The following is a 16,929-nucleotide window of genomic DNA, read 5'->3' as shown; positions in this document are numbered from 1 at the left end:
ATATATATATAATGCCAATGTGAGGGGTAAAACACTTGTGAAGGTCGTCAGGTAGTGACAAATACTGTATCAAATCAAGCATTTAAATTACAAGGAAGCTGACGAAGTTTTATTGTTTCTATTCCAAAATTTTGATTCACACTGATCAACCATTTTAAAAGAGACAAGAAAAATAGCATTCACACACACATATATATGGTGAATGTGTGTGTACTGTGTAATTAATATATACACCAAATACTCAATATACACAGTTAGCTTCAAGACATTACCTTGGATAGGGCAAGAACCAGTGCTTGGTGGTGATCTGAAAGTTTTCCTCCTCCTCCACTTCATTTAAACAACTTGTATAATATATGAGAGTATGTTTTAGGCCAAAGGAAAATTAAATATTTTTTATGATTATGGGTAAAATGACCAAAATATTTTTTAATATATATATTTGCGTATATACGGTATATGTGCTTCTCAGCTGTTGATGAAACTTATAATGACTTGATATATATACTAATATATATATTTGCGAATATACGGTATATGTGCTTCTCAGCTGTTGATGAAACTTACAATGACTTGATATATATACTAATATATATATTTGCGGATATATGGTATATGTGCTTCTCAGCTGTTGATGAAACTTATATCACACTTCGTATTTGCAGACTAGTTTGCACCACATTCATATATATATATATATAGTTGAAAAAAACATAATTAATCTTTAAAAGGTTAAAAGAATAGTGTAACAGTACATTTAAAGATAATTGTGGTATTATTTTTCAAAGACAATAAAGTCATTTCGTTTTAAAAATAATAATAACAATAATAATAACAGTGTAAGTGTACATACAAAAGTGTAGTGCAAATATTTTTCCCTTTGTTAAAATGAAATTGCAAAAATATATTTAGAAAAGAGAAATGATAGGTCTTCCTATCTCAATTGCCGACCCCTCATCCAAATACAATGTGAATGGATTACGTTTGAACTCTTAAAAAAAAAAAAAAATTTCAACTCATTCCCAACCACGTTATATTCGAAAGAAGAGACGGTAATTAAGGTCGGAAGATTTATTATTTTTCTTTGAAAAATCATAACTCGTCAAGTATCTTATATTACAAAACTAGTCGATCCTAAATATTGTCATGTAAGCTTATGAACACTAAACTCACATGTATGTTCATGAATATAAACTTATATAAGTTCATCAACGAGCAAAAGCGATTCCGAATACGAAATCAAACCAGTCCAAGCATGAGTATGATATTGAAGTTGACTTTTTATTTTATTTTATTCAATATGCAAAATTGAGTCCGAACTAAATCGGCAAACAAATGAGATGTGCACGGACTTGGCTCAGTTCATTTGCAAGTCCTACTTAAGTCCACAACATTAAATCTAAAAAAGATCAAAACATAATCCTTAAATTTAAATATCATATAAGATAAAACTTTCTTTTTTTTCTTTTTTTACTACAAAACTTGAAATGATTTTCAACAACATTATTAGTTGCATTCCAAATTTTATTGAGTCTATTATTTTATAGAAGTTTAAGACTTTTGTGTTGTTATTAACTTATCATCTTGGATCTACAAATTTTTATTATAGAATTAAAGATGGTACGTGACATTGGCGCTCATGGGATTATTAGATTTTGGAATCTTTCGAAAAATAAATGAAAATAGTTGGTGTTTTGTCTTGACGAGGCGGCAGTGGCATGTGACATTCCCGCAACGCAAGGAATGGCATTCGTACTTTCTTGTGCCCACCGCCAGTCTTGAATTTTGACATATATATTCATCCTTATCCTAGTTCTTGCCTATCAATGGAATATTTCACATAAATTTTTTTCATTCTTTTTCATTATGTATTATGTCTTTGATGTGTAATTTATTTAAATTATTTTATTTTATTTTGATTAGTCTTTTTGTCAAAAAACAAAAACATTTCTCTTTTAATCCATACATTTCTTGATTAAGTTGTATATAAACTTAATCAAACAGAATCCCACTACTTAGGTATGCTATCTCTAATTTTATTATTAATAAGCATTATTTTAAAGAGAAAATATAAAATAAAAGTGAGGTAAAACTAATTCCATATTGATCCAAAACAATCCATAGGATTCCGTGCTTCAATTGGTAGTCATGTGTAATAAGGGTCATTTGTCTCACGTCGGATTCGGATGAAAAAATAATTGGATACAAATGAGTGAGTATGTAGCACTATCCAACAGTTTGAACTTTTAAATAAATGGACAAGCAATTATTCGTAACAATTAATATCAGAGTCAGACCCAATTCTTGATCCGATACCATGTCAAACTCTCTTTTGAAAGGCGTACAAGTTAGCCAACTTCGGATGAAACTTTGGTGATTGTAGGAGACTGTATCACATGGGACTGATTAATTGGGCCTCGAATCCTTGTTAATGAACATGGTTCCTTCCCATGGGCTCTATGTCTCCCTCTTGCGCATGTTTGCCCAAGCCAAATGGATGGTATTGTGCATCAACTTCATGTGGCTCAGTTTGGACTCTTCGTATGTGATGTGAAGTGGTCCATCTGGATCTTTTGCTCTTTTTGCTCATATGCTTGGAAAATTGAATCTTTGTAATATGTAATTTTTTATTTTTTTTTTGTCGGGAAAAGAAAAAAAAAAAACTTTTGTAGCTTTATTTTCAATAGGATTGAAATGTAATACAATTATCAATCTCTACATGTCTTTTGATAGGAACAAAAACCTCTTCTTGTTTGGAGGAATCTTGTGCATCAAAAGTAGGTCATTTTAGTGCATAACATGGATCCAAAACAACTTCGTGAAGATTTTAATATTTGGTACTTAGATATTTATTTCTTGATCGATTTATGCTTCAACCGTTATGTGGTTGAGATCAATTAAGCTGTTGACTTACAACATTATCAATATAGCTTCATAAATTACAATACTTATTTATTTTTCCAAATTACCAAACTAAAAATGTCAATTATTTTGTGTGACGAGCATTTGTTGCTTGTGTGGCCTCTAGATCTCTTTAATATTTTGTAGACTTTTTTAGTTCACGATTTGGAATTTACCAAAATTGAGAGTTGCAGAAAGAATCATCACAATACCGCCCGTCAAGGGCCAAAATAACGCCATTCATGGACCATAAAATAAGGTGCAATTTGCACCAACAAATTCAAATTAAACCTGAACTTTCCCAAATAAGGTTATTATGTATTTTTTTGTAACAATTTTTTTTTTTTTTGTAGACAAACTAGAGGGAGGGAGACTTGAACATGAACACACTCACCCAGAGAGATAAGCACTCTATCAAACCAGGCCACTGGGTAATGCTGGACTCTAGTAACATTTTTATTTTATGAAGTTTGGATTGAGTGAGGTAATACACAACCCAAATCTAGTCCAAAGTTGTCCGCTAGAGTCTAAACTAAATTATTTTATAAGGGTAAAGTGTAAAAGACCCTCTTGAAGTATTGTCTTTTTACAAATTATTTCCTAAACTAAAAACTGTCCCCAACCGCGTCCCGCGGGAACTATTGATTTGTTACAATTAAGGACAAACTCATGACAAAAGACTATTTTACCCTTTCTCATTAAAATTTTCATTTCTTATTAAATTATTTTTATTATCTTTTCTCTTATTTAAATATTAATTATACTATTTACCTTAATTTTATTATTAGTATCAATTTATCATAAAAATAAAAATAAAAAAGATAAATAGATTTATAACTACTATTTTTTAAAATGATTAATTTATTATTTATAATAAAAATTATTATAACCAGTTTAAACTTTTTTAAAAATAAAAAAAAAATCTACTTTTTCATACAATATATTGATGAAAATTTAATAAATTACCTAAATAAAAAACACCTTCTTTTTCATGTAATATATTCATATAAAATAAAATAATTAATTAATTTTTCTTTCAATTTTTTAGTATAGATTTTTATTTAAACAATTAATTTCAAAAATTAAAGATAAATTTATGCAAATTTAATGGAGAATATGTCAATAAATTAGTATGAATTTAATAAGAAGAGGCATTATGATCATTTAATAAAATATTGTATAGGCATTGGTGTATTTTACAACAAAATGTGATCATTTAGGGGCTATTATGCACAAAAGCCAGGAACCATTGTGGTAATGAGAGAAATTCTCAGATCTATTAAAAAGAAAGAGAAGAAAGTTTTTGAGAAGTAACAACGGATTGGGACTAACCTTACCGTAAAGAGAGGATTCGACGAACACACCACAGAAGACTGGAAGACGAAGAACCCTAAAGGAAGGCTCACCGGATAAGACTTCGATGTTGACCATAGGATCCAGAAGGGGCTTTCAGCCCGGTCGAAGGACAGCCCAGCAGGCCCAATTTTGAGGAAAAGGGAATGAATCCACATTAAAGAAGAGGCCCAAAGGATTAGCCCAGCTGGGGTGATAAAAGAGGAATCTTCTAGAATATTGAAAAAACTCTATAAATAGAGTGAAAAGAGAGGGAAAAGGGAAGAAAAAAATGTCTGAACTATAAAATATCTTTTCAGAAAGAGAGAGAATTTTCGGTTACTACAATGCTTAAGAAATCAAAAGACTCCAAATATATTACATTAGAAAGGTGGGAGTGGGTGGCTCATTATTTTAGGATAGCCAAGTATATCACTATATATTTTATATACTTTCTCCCAGCTCATCGTACTCCACCACCGCCCTCAAAGTCACTCAATATTATATTTAAATATGGTGAACCCCTAAATTTTGTTGTTTAATTCTATTTATGATAATGGCGCAATATATCATAATTTGATCATGTTGAATTAGTGCAAAGTTATTTGAACCGTCTGGTTATATTATCTAAAACAATTTTTAAAAACTTTATACATATAAAAGGATAGATCTACTAGTAACATTATGACTGCACAAAAAATCATAAATACATGAGTAGTTAGTTGTATCGGAGAAGGATGGGTTAAATAATTTTGAAGGACCTGATATATTAGGAAGAAAAAAAGAGTAAGGGAGGAGGGAGTTAGTATCCATCCTTTGGTGCAAGAGAAAGTTGGAAGGAAAGGAATAATAGAGAGATTAAAAGTTTCAAATGAGTCGAGTTGAGTTGAATTTGAGTTCGTAATGGCTTGGCTCGTTTTTTTATGGGCTTAGCTCGAACTCGTGACAAGCTTGAAAAGTTAAATTTGGACTCATTTCGTTTATTAAAAATAAAAAATTGTTTATTCTCGTGGTCAAAATCATTTTAACTCATTCATGAGCATAAACATAACAAACCTATACAAGCCTGGATTTGTGAAAATGTTCGTTTTTTCCTAGTTGATAAGTGCCCCTCTTAGGAATTAAACATTTTTAAGAGAATAATTTTTATTATTATTTTATTATATTAGTAGTAAATGAATTATCAAAGTTACTCCCACCGGGTTGTAGTGTTATGAGAGTTTACTTTTTATATGTTCAATTTAAAATTAGTAATATTACAAAAAAAATAATGCATTGACTTTTCAAATGAGACATTTAACTTGTGATTGATAAAAATGAAAAGGTGGACACTTATTTTAGGACAGAAGTATATATTATCATTTGGGTTAATTACACTAACACCCTTTGAAGTTTGTCCTATTGACTGACACAACATACCCAAGTCAACTCATTTTTTAACAAAGACACGCCCAAAGTTAACAAATATACCCCCAATTGTCTTATGCCACTTTTGACACACGGTGAATTAATATTATTTCCCTTTAACTACTTAGTTGACTTATTTGAATCATGGAATTGCCTTTTTAAACCTCTATAAGTTATTTTATTATACCAAACTAACCCTATGTACTCTTTACTTCATTCTTTATCAACCAGACTGTGTGTTTATATATATATATATAATAAAAATATTTGGAGATGTAAATAGACCCATTTACAAATTAGTTTAATATTTATCTCTCTCTGTAATACCAATTGTGAGAGACAAACAATGCTTTAGTAATTTGACATTATTAAAAGGGTTGAACTTAGTTTCTTCCATTTCTTACAAAATCATAATTAAATTTCTTACTATAAATTTTCTATTTTTTTTATTGGATTCCAACCTCATTAGCATTTTATCGTCAAATAATATGATATATTGTTCTAATTTGTAGCATGATAAATACAATGACATCATTGGAAAAAGGAAAAAAAAAAAAAAAAAAACAACTTAATATATAACAAAAAGACATTAATCAAAAAGAATTGGAAAATAGCAGTTTAAGTACCAGTGATTGACTGATTGTGCGACTTTTATTTATTAAATTACTACTATTTTTTTTTTTTTTGACAAGATGTTTAATCAATGATATATATACAATATCTACAATACTTAAACTTGTTAAAATGTTATTATTTGCCTCACGCATTATATAATTAACATTAACATAAATATTATATCAAGTATGCTTGCGTATATTAATTGAATCTTAATTGGTGTGTGAGTGTGTGTGTATATATATATATACTAGGAAAAGACATGTGCGATGCACGTGTTGAATGTTTTGTAAATAATTTGATATAGTTTATAGAAAATAAAACAGTCAATTTGTATTAGATTTTATAAAAATTATTTTATTTTCATTAAATATATTCTTGTTTAATTATATTCTCTTTTATTAAAAAAAAAAAACTCATAATAAATAGATAAATAGGTAATATGTGTTACAATTTTATAGAAACTCTTTTAAAAACTCTTTTTATATCAATTAATAAATATTTTTTTATATTAATAATTCTTGTCTAATTAGATTTCAATAAATAAATAAATAGGTAATTTGTGTTAGAATTTTATAGAAACTCTTCTAAAACCTCTTTTTATATCAATTAATAAATAATTTTTTATATTAACAATACTTGTTTAATTAGATTTCCTTTTATTAAAAAACTCAAATTAATTTGATAAACAGGTAATTTATGTTAGAGTTTTTATAGAAAATCTTATAATATATCTTTGTCTAATGTATTATAATTTTATTAACAATAAAATAGGTAATTTGTGGTACAATTTTTCTAGTCTAATTAGATTTTCTTTTATTAAAAAACTTATAATAAATAAATAAATACGCAATTTGTGTTAGAGTTTAATAGAAACTCTTTTAAAAACTCTTTTTATATAAATTAATAAATATTTTCTATATTAATAATTCTTGTCTAATTAGAATTCTATTAATTAAAAAAATTTATAATAAATAGATAAATAGGTAATTTGTGATAAAGTTTTATAGAAACTCATTTAAAACCTCTTTTTAGATCGATTAATAAATATTTTTTTATATTAATAATACTTGTCTAATTAGATTTCCTTTTATTAAAAACTCTTAATAAATATATAAATAACTAATTTGTTTTAGATTTTATACAAAAATTTTACTTTCTTTAAATATATTATAGTTTAATTATATTTTTTTTATTTAATAAATAGTTAAATAGGTAATACGTGTTAGAGTTTTATAGAAATTATTTTCAAAACTCTCTTTATATGAATTAATAAATATTTTTATATTTTAATAATTCTTATCAAATTAGATTAGCTTTTATTATATAAAAAAATAAAAAAAAAAACTCATAATTAAAGGTAGTTTGTGATAGAGATTTAGAAAAATTATTTTATTTTTTACATCAATTAAAAATATTTTTTATATTAATAATTTTTGTCTAATTAGATTTTCTTTTATTAAAAAAACTTATAATAAATAAATAAATAGGTAATTTGTGTTAGAGTTTAATATAAACTCTTTTAAAAATTCTTTTTATATCAATTAATAAATATTTTTTATTTTAATAATTCTTGTCTAATTAAATTTACTTCTATTAAAAAACTCATAATAAATAGATAAATAGGTAATTTGTGTTAGAGTTTTATAGAAACTCTTTTGAACCTCTTTTTATATCAATTAATAAATAATTTTTTTATATTAGTAATACTTGTCTAATTAGATTTCCTTTTATTAAAAAAACTCACAATAAATAGATAAATAGGTAATTTGTGTTAGAGTTTTATAGAAACTCATTATTATGTAGATTTTAGTGTTTTATAGAGTTTTTTTTTTATTTTATAAAAACTCTTTTCATATCAATTAATAAATATTTTTTTATACAAATAAATAAATACTTAAATACTAAAACTCTTTGCACAATCTAATAATAGTATAGATAAAAACTCTTTTTATATCAATTAATAAATATTTTTTTATATAAATAAATAAATATTGAAACTCTTTTGCAAAGCTTCTGTATTTCACTCTGTAATTCTAGATTTCTAAAATTCTCAATTTCTGTACCCCTTCCTCATTCCTCCATACCTCTATTTATAGGCTTTTTGGATTAATAGAATTATGACATGTGTCCTTTTCTGATAATTACATAATCATAACAGGGTCGGGCCGGTTATATTGTGATAATTATCCATAAAAAACAACCATTATTAGGTAATTTTGAACTATAAATAAGAGTTTTATATAGAATGTGATTGATGCTATTAGGTAATTTTGTAATTAATAAATATTTTTTATTTTAATAATTCTTGTCTAATTAAATTTATTTTTATTAAAAAAAACTCATAATAAATAGTTAAATAGGTAATTTGTGTTAGAGTTTTATAGAAACTCTTTTAAAATCTCTTTTTATATTAATTAATAAAAAAAATTTTATGTTAGTAATACTTGTCTAATTAGATTTTCTTTTATTAAAAAACTCTTAATAAATAGATAAATAGGTAATTTGTGTTACATTTTTATAGAATCTCTTTAAATATATCTTTGTCTAGTGTGATAGAGTTTTATTGAAAATAAAATAGGTAATTTATGATAGAGTTTCATAGAAATAATTTTATTTTCTTTAAATATATCCTTGTCTAATTAGATTTAATTTTATTAAGAAACTCATAATAAAAGCTAATTTGTGGTAGAGTTTTAGAAAAATTATTTTGTTTTATATATTAATTAATTAATATTAATAATTATTGCCTAGTTAGATTTTTTTATTAAAAAATTAATAATAATAAATAGATAAATAGATTAATTTAAATTTTATTATTTAAATTTTATTGTTTTAAATATTTTTTTGTATAAATAAATAAATATTTAAATACTGAAACTCTTTGCACATCTAATAATAGTATAGATAAAAACTCTTTTTATATCAATTAATACATATTTTTTTATATGAATAAATAAATACTGAAATTCTTTGGCAGAGTTTCTATATTTTACTCTAGATTTCTCAATTTTTGTACCCCTTCATCCTTCCTTCATGCCTCTATATTGTGATAATTATTCATAAAAAATAACTATTCTTTTTATATTGAACTAAGAATAAGAGTTTTACATAGAATGTGGTTGATTTTATTGTGAAATTTTTTGAGTTTTATAAAAACTATTTTTACAAAAACTATTTTTATATTAATTAATAAATATTTTTTTATATCAATAAATAAATACTGAAATACTGAAACACTTTGCATTATTTTATTCGGTTGGTGATCAGGTTTTGCTTAAGGTTTCTCCCATGAAGGGAGTAATGCGGTTTGGGTCCAAGGGTAAGTTATCGCCTCGTTTTGTGGGTCCTTTTATGATTACAGATCGGATTGGGGTAATAGCTTATCGTCTGGCTCTACCAGATAATCTTCATAGGGTACATAATGTTTTTCATGTATCTATACTGCGAAAATTTCTACGGGACGAAGATCGATATCAACACATTGATGTGGGTGAAATTGAGTTGCAACCCGATGCAACCTATTTGGAACAACCTTACTGTATTCTCGATCGTAGGAATCAGATACTGCGCACGAAGACTATTCCATTAGTACGTGTACAGTGGAGTCATCATAGTGCTACAGAGTTTACTTGGGAACGGGAAGATATTATCCGTGCCAAGTATCCAGAGCTTTTTACTATAGGTATGTAGTGAATTTCGGGGACGAAATTCCTTTATTAGGGGGGAAGAATGTAATACCCCGTATTTTATTAAAGAGTTTAGTTTATTTGAATTAATTAATGTGTAGATTTCTTTACCATTCTTATATTGAGTTCATTTAATGGTGCATGTATTATTATTAATAATTTTAATTGTTGATTATGTTTAATTAAGCATTATTAGTTAATTAAAGTATTATATTTGTGTTATAAAGTATTATGATGATATAATGTATTCTTATGTAATAATAATAATTATTATTATAATAGTTTAATAATAATAATAATAAATATAATAATATAATAATAATAATTATAAAAGTTTATTAATAATAATAATTATTATTATTATTATTATAATAATAATAGTATTAAATCATAAGTCATGATGAAATTAGAGATTAGGATAGGATTTCATTAATGTTTATGGGTAAGACTTGAAGCCATATGGTTGGGAATGTGGTTAGTTAAATGCAAAATTAGATATTTGTAATATTTATATTATATAAATTGTATATAAATTAGCTAGCCTACCTTAAAAGGAATGGAAGGGAGTTAGAAAAAGTTATAATTTTTAGTGAGCCATTGTAAAAGTGTGGAAAAGAAGAGAGAGAAATAAAGGAGCTTGGACCGGTGTAGGAGAAATTTACCCGACTACGCGCAACCGGCGGATTTATTTTAAATCCAAAAAGGCAAGTTATTATCTACTTTTCCCCTTTAAATTAATAAATTAATTGCTTAGTTTATTTTTATGTATAGAGACCAGGTTAGGAAGTTAATAAATTATTAATTTTAGTTTATTAAATTAATGAAATTTTAATTATATAGGACGGTATATATTTATTTAATATCCTATGAAATTAATAATGGCTGAAGATAATTAAATAAGGCTTTAGGGAGTTTTCTAGAATTTTCTAGATTTTTTCGGGGTTTTTCTGCAATTTCCGGCGACCTTCGGCGAATTTTCTGGTCGCCGGCAATGGGGGAGATGACCGGAGTGATCCGTTATGATGCGGCGCACCATAAGAGGGTATGCGCGTGCATCTGGGCCATTAACAGGAGCGATTGATCCGGTGCACCGCGGTCCATGTTACCGCGGTACACCCGGATCTGTAAGCGTTGGATGGAGGGAAGATAGGGTGAGATGATCCGGTGTGACGCGAGTACGGAGTCCGGATGCAGCCAACCAACCAGGAAGTGACACGTCTGCAGGAAGCCATGGTGCGCGCGTGGGAGCGCGTGCGCGCGCGTGGCTGATGCCAGACGCGCGTGGGAGAGTGAGGACGGTTGGGGTGCGCGTGGGGAAGCTTAGGGCGGCGCGTGGGGGCGCGTGAGGGGGCCCTGTCAGCTGCTGGAAATTACCAGAATACCCCTAGGGCCTGTTTTGTAAATTCCAGAACCTTAATCTTGGATTTTTAGGTACTGTGTTGGTATTTACGGGTTTAACGGGCCACGAAATTATTATTTTAATACCCGTTACTTATTCTTAAGGCCGATTAATCTTTTCTAAGCATTTATTGGCTCGTTTACAGTACGGATATTAATGTGATTTATTTAACGACATTGTTAAATATAAATAGTGTTATTATCTTATTAAATGGTATCAAACATTACTGTTAAATTAAATAATGCCATGGTTTTAGTCATATAAATTATCCATGATATCTTATGGGATGTTTATACTGTTAAATGATATATAAACCATGATTATTATGCTGTGTGCATTTCAGGAAATAAATGGACTGTTTCATTATGTCGCATTTATATTATATGGATGTATTGCCATATAGAACCATGTGAGCTGGCTAATAAGTTTAGACTCATTTATACCTTATGCATTCGTTGTTATAGACAGATGTGTGGCTGTCGGGGTATGTGGTTTAATATTATTGGCATGTGTTGCCTAATTTAGTAATATTATTGGCATGTGTTGCCTAATTTATATGCTCAGTATATTCATCAGTACTTTGAGAGGTGTTATCACTGTGTAGTTCGTTATAGTCTGTGTTGTCAGTACCGTGCACCATGTATAATAGCTGATTTCCCGGGTAGGAAAGACGACACTTAACCACCTAGTATGAGTCTAAGTGATTACCGTCTATTCTGGTTGAGGTCATATTATACATTGGGTAGTTCCCTTAGGATGTATATAGATATAGTACTCGTCCGATTCATAATGATTAATTTATTTGATTATCTGATTTGGTTCATAGTAGAAAGGACTTGCTCGTGGGGTTGACCCACCATTGTTGTTATTTCAGGATACGGTCAGTACCCGTTCCAAGGTTGAGGTTAGCAGTGAGGGACCACCATCCGAACTCATCTACTCTTACGATCCAGTTCAGGGTAGAAGTTTTATGTATTACTTCAGTTTCAGTTTTTATTTACTTTTGACGTTGAACTCTCCGGTTTATATTTAGGGATCCTTGCCATAGGATTTCCAAGTTGTAATGGAGTACTGTATTAAATAAAGGATGGATGGATGTTGTATTATTTAGTGTTCATTTCCTGTCTAAATTCTTTTATTATCATCATTTTGTATTCCATGCTTGTATATTGCCAATTATTTTTGATATCCCTCGTTTTTCGTGTATAAGCCTGATCAACTTATGCGTGGAAAATGTTGGGGGTGTCACAGTTGGTATCAGAGCATTCCAGGTTCAAGTGTCTTAGGGATCTGTGATTACTATACTTCCGCGTTGTGTATTATGATAATTAGAGCCTAAGTATTAGGGTTCTTTTTATTCTTTTAGTCGGTCCATTACTGACGTTAGATTTTTCTGAATTTAAAAGAAGGATGTCTCGGCGTGGGACAAGGAATGCGAACCGTCATCGCAGTACTTCCCCAACTCAAAATGCGAATCAGGAATTTTCCCCTCAAGTTGCTGATATCATTGCACGAGCTGTAGCAGCAGGAGTAGCATCTGCTCTACGAAACCAGCAACCTCCTCCGATAGTACCTGTTCCTGAACCAGTGGCACAGCCAATGTCATGGGACAAAACTCGTCACTCGTTTATCAGAGGGAATCCACCATCGTTTGCGGGGTCCACAGATGTCTTGTTAGCATATCAGTGGAAACAGGAGAGCGAGCGTCATCTTCGGATGGTAATCTGTACCGAAGTGCAGAAACAGATGCTAGCTACGTTTATGCTGATAGGCAATGCATTGCAGTGGTGGGAGTCTATTACTACTGTCGAAGAGAGGACCAGATTGACTTATGCTGAATTTCAGACTCGCTTTGATGACAAGTATTTTCCTATGTCAGTAAGATCAGCGATGAAGACTGAATTTCTGGATCTGCAACAGGAGGATATGACTGTGGCTGAGTATGAACAGAAGTTCATTAATTTGTCATTATTTGCACCAGAGGAGGTCAATACGGAAGAGAAGAAGAGAGACCGCTTTGTTAAGGGGTTGATATGGCCGATTAAAGTGGTGATCATAGGTAGTCCTGCATATACTACTTATATCTAGGTGGTTAATGCCGCTTTACAGCACTGCCAGATGAGGAGTGATTACTGGAAGTCCAAGGGAGATAAGCGGGCTAACCGAGACTACCAGACAGTGGAGAAAGGAAACAGCAGTGGTACCAAGTCCAATGATCGGGGCAGATTTCAAGGACATCAACCTTGGAAGAAAAACAAAGGAAACCCAGATGTGCAGAGGGATGGAGTTCCTAATCAGGGTAGACAAGGTGGGGTAACTCAGACCGGACAGGAACAGTGGTCGGGAAATCAACAGAGAAAGCAGGCAGGTCCTTTTACGGGACGTTGTTATCACTGTAGAGAGATTGGGCATCCGGCCAAGATGTGCCCCAAAGCTAAGCAGGGACAGTATGGGCAGCCGAGACCTAATCAGCCATTACCTCTACCGGCCCCACCGATGCCACGTGGGCAAGTTCAGAATTTTTCGGCACTTCCAGCACCACCATTTCCTCCGGGACAACCTCCACAGCAGTTGCATCATGGCAGAGTTTATAACTTCATGCCACATAATGCGCAGGCTCCTCAGGCTATTGAGGGTATGTTTTCTATACATGGTAGAACTGCTCGTATACTGTTCAACACTGGTGCATCACATTCTTTTGTGTCTAGATCTTTTGTTATCTTATCTGGTATGACGACTCAGTTATGTGACCAACCTCTTAATATTTATACACCATTGGGAGTTGGCGCAATTTTACGAGAGTGTAGCGGTGATATCCTTATAGATATGGGCCGGCTTCGATTTCTTGCAAATTTGTTAGTATTAGATATGCATTCGTATGATGTTATACTTGGGATGGACTGGTTATCTCAATACCATGCTCAGGTTAACTGTTACGAAAAGTCTATTGTATTTGCTATACCAGGACAGGAGATGTATCTTCTTGTTGTACCACAACCGGATAGAGGGCCTAGCACTTATTTATTCGTTCTTTAGGAGGACTCACAGGAAGCGACTGCAGTATCTCGGGACAGTATCCCGGTAGTACAGGAATTCCAGGATGTATTCCAGGAAATTCCAGGCTTGCCACCGAGTCGAGAGATAGACTTCGTCATTGATTTAGCTCCAGGCACTACGCCTATTGCTAAGGCGCCGTACAGAATGGCACCAGTGGAGATGCGAGAGTTGAAAGATCAAATTCAGCAGTTGCTCAGCCAGGGATTTATTCGCAGGAGTACTTCACCATGGGGAGCACCAGTACTGTTTGTCAAGAAAAAGGATGGATCTCTTCGTCTTTGTATTGATTACAGAGAACTGAACAAGGTCACTATTCGCAACAAGTACCCGTTGTCCAGAATTGATGACCTGTTTGATCAGTTGAAGGGAGCTACTTACTTCTCAAAGATCGATTTGAGGTATGGTTATCATCAGCTACGAGTCAGAGAACAAGATGTTCCAAAGACAGCATTTCTCACAAGGTACGGATCTTATGAGTTTCGTGTTATGCCTTTCGGTTTAACGAACGCTCCAGCTGTCTTTATGGACTTGATAAATAGAGTATTCAGAGAGTACTTAGATCAGTTTGTCATTGTTTTCATTGATGATATTCTGGTTTACTCTAAGTCGGAGAAGGACCATGCCAGACATTTACGCACAGTGTTGCAGACACTTCGAGAACATCAGCTGTTTGCGAAGTTTGAGAAGTGTGAATTTTGGCAGAAAGAGGTCAAATTTCTGGGTCATGTAGTGTCAGAAGAAGGGTTAGCAGTAGATCTAGCCAAGGTTGCGGCCGTTATGGAGTGGGGACAGCCTACCTCACCGACAGAGATTCGCAGTTTTCTGGGATTGGCGGGGTATTATCGCACGTTCATCCAGGGATTTTCCAAAATTGCGGGTCCACTTACTCATCTGAGTAAGAAGAATGTACCATTTGTATGGGATGATTCTTGTCAGACTGCTTTTGCTGAATTGAAGAGTAAGTTAACTTCTGCACCTGTCTTAGCCACACCTCAGAGTGAAATCGAGTATTTAGTATTTACTGACGCTTCTCTGAAGGGTTTGGGTTGTGTGTTGATGCAAGAAGAGCGACCAGTTTCTTATGGGTCTAGGAAGCTTAAGCCTCATGAGCTTAATTACCCGACTCACGATCTAGAGCTCGCAGCAGTGGTTTTTGCCTTGCGTATTTGGAGGCATTATCTTTTGGGGGAGACTTTTCGATTGTTTAGCGATCATAAAAGTCTACAGTATTTGTTCACACAGAGGGAACTGAATATGAGACAGCGCAGATGGTTGGAGTTCGTGAAAGACTATCACTTCTCTATTCAGTATCATCCAGGAAAAGCGAATGTTGTAGCAGACGCACTCAGCTGCCGACCCTATGTCAGCCTTTCAGCTTTGTTTGTAACAGAGTGGGATGCTTTGAAGACTGTTGATGAGTTAGCAGACGTTTTTATGGCATGTGTGGTAGTAACTCCTTCTATCATTCATCAGGTCATTCAAACGCAACTCTCAGATCAACAGTGTATTGATCGGGTTTCGGAGTTAGCCTCCGGAGATGTTCCTTTTTATTCTATAGGGACTGATGGAGGATTGAGGTACAAGGGACGTTTAATTGTGCCTTCAGCTGACAATTTGAGAAATGTTGTGATGAGAGAGACACACACTTCTCAGTTCTCTGTACATCCAGGGGGAGACAAGATGTATCAGGACATGAAACGCCAGTTTTGGTGGGCCGGCATGAAAAGAGATATAGATATCTTTGTCTCTAAATGTAGCACCTGTCAGATGATTAAGATTGATCATCAGAGACCGCCAGGATCGTTACAGCCACTTCCCATACCAGAGTGGAAATGGGAGAGTATTTCCATGGACTTCATAGAGGGATTACCTACTTCACAGCATAATCACAACTCTATTTGGGTCATTGTTGATAGATTGACCAAGTCCGCTCATTTTCTGCCTATTCGTTCAAACTTTACGTCAGAACAGTATGCTAAGCTTTATATTGCAGAAATGGTGAAACTTCATGGCGTACCATTGTCCATCGTATCAGATAGAGATCCGAAGTTTGTATCAGGATTTTGGAGGAGCTTTCAGCAGGCTTTGGGTACAGAACTTTATCTTAGCACTGTTTATCATCCTCAAACAGATGGACAGACTGAGCGAGTTAATCAGATTTTAGAAGACATGTTGCGGGCATGTGTTCTTGATTTTAAGGGCAATTGGGAGGAATATTTGCCGCTGTCAGAGTTTGCTTATAACAATAGTTATCAGAAAACTATTGGTATAGCACCATTTGAGGCTTTGTACGGTAGACCGTGTAGGTCTCCTGTCTGTTGGCTTGGAGTTGGTGAGAACAGCTTTTTGGGTCCTGAATTTATTAAGGACACGTCAGAAAAGATCGCTATCATTAGGGATCGGATGCGTACAGCTCAAAGCAGACAGAAAAGTTATGCTGACCGTCGAACTCGTGTTTTGGAGTTTAAGGTTGGTGATCAAGTTTTGCTTAAGGTTTCTCCCATGAAGGGAGTAATGTGGTTTGGGTCC

The sequence above is a fragment of the Cornus florida genome, unplaced genomic scaffold (genome assembly GCF_030987335.1).
Source record: "Cornus florida cultivar Cherokee Brave unplaced genomic scaffold, ASM3098733v1 CherokeeBrave_3.0.0_Hap2_Chr07, whole genome shotgun sequence".
NCBI lineage: Eukaryota > Viridiplantae > Streptophyta > Magnoliopsida > Cornales > Cornaceae > Cornus > Cornus florida.
Note: the sequence above shows the minus strand (reverse complement) of the source record.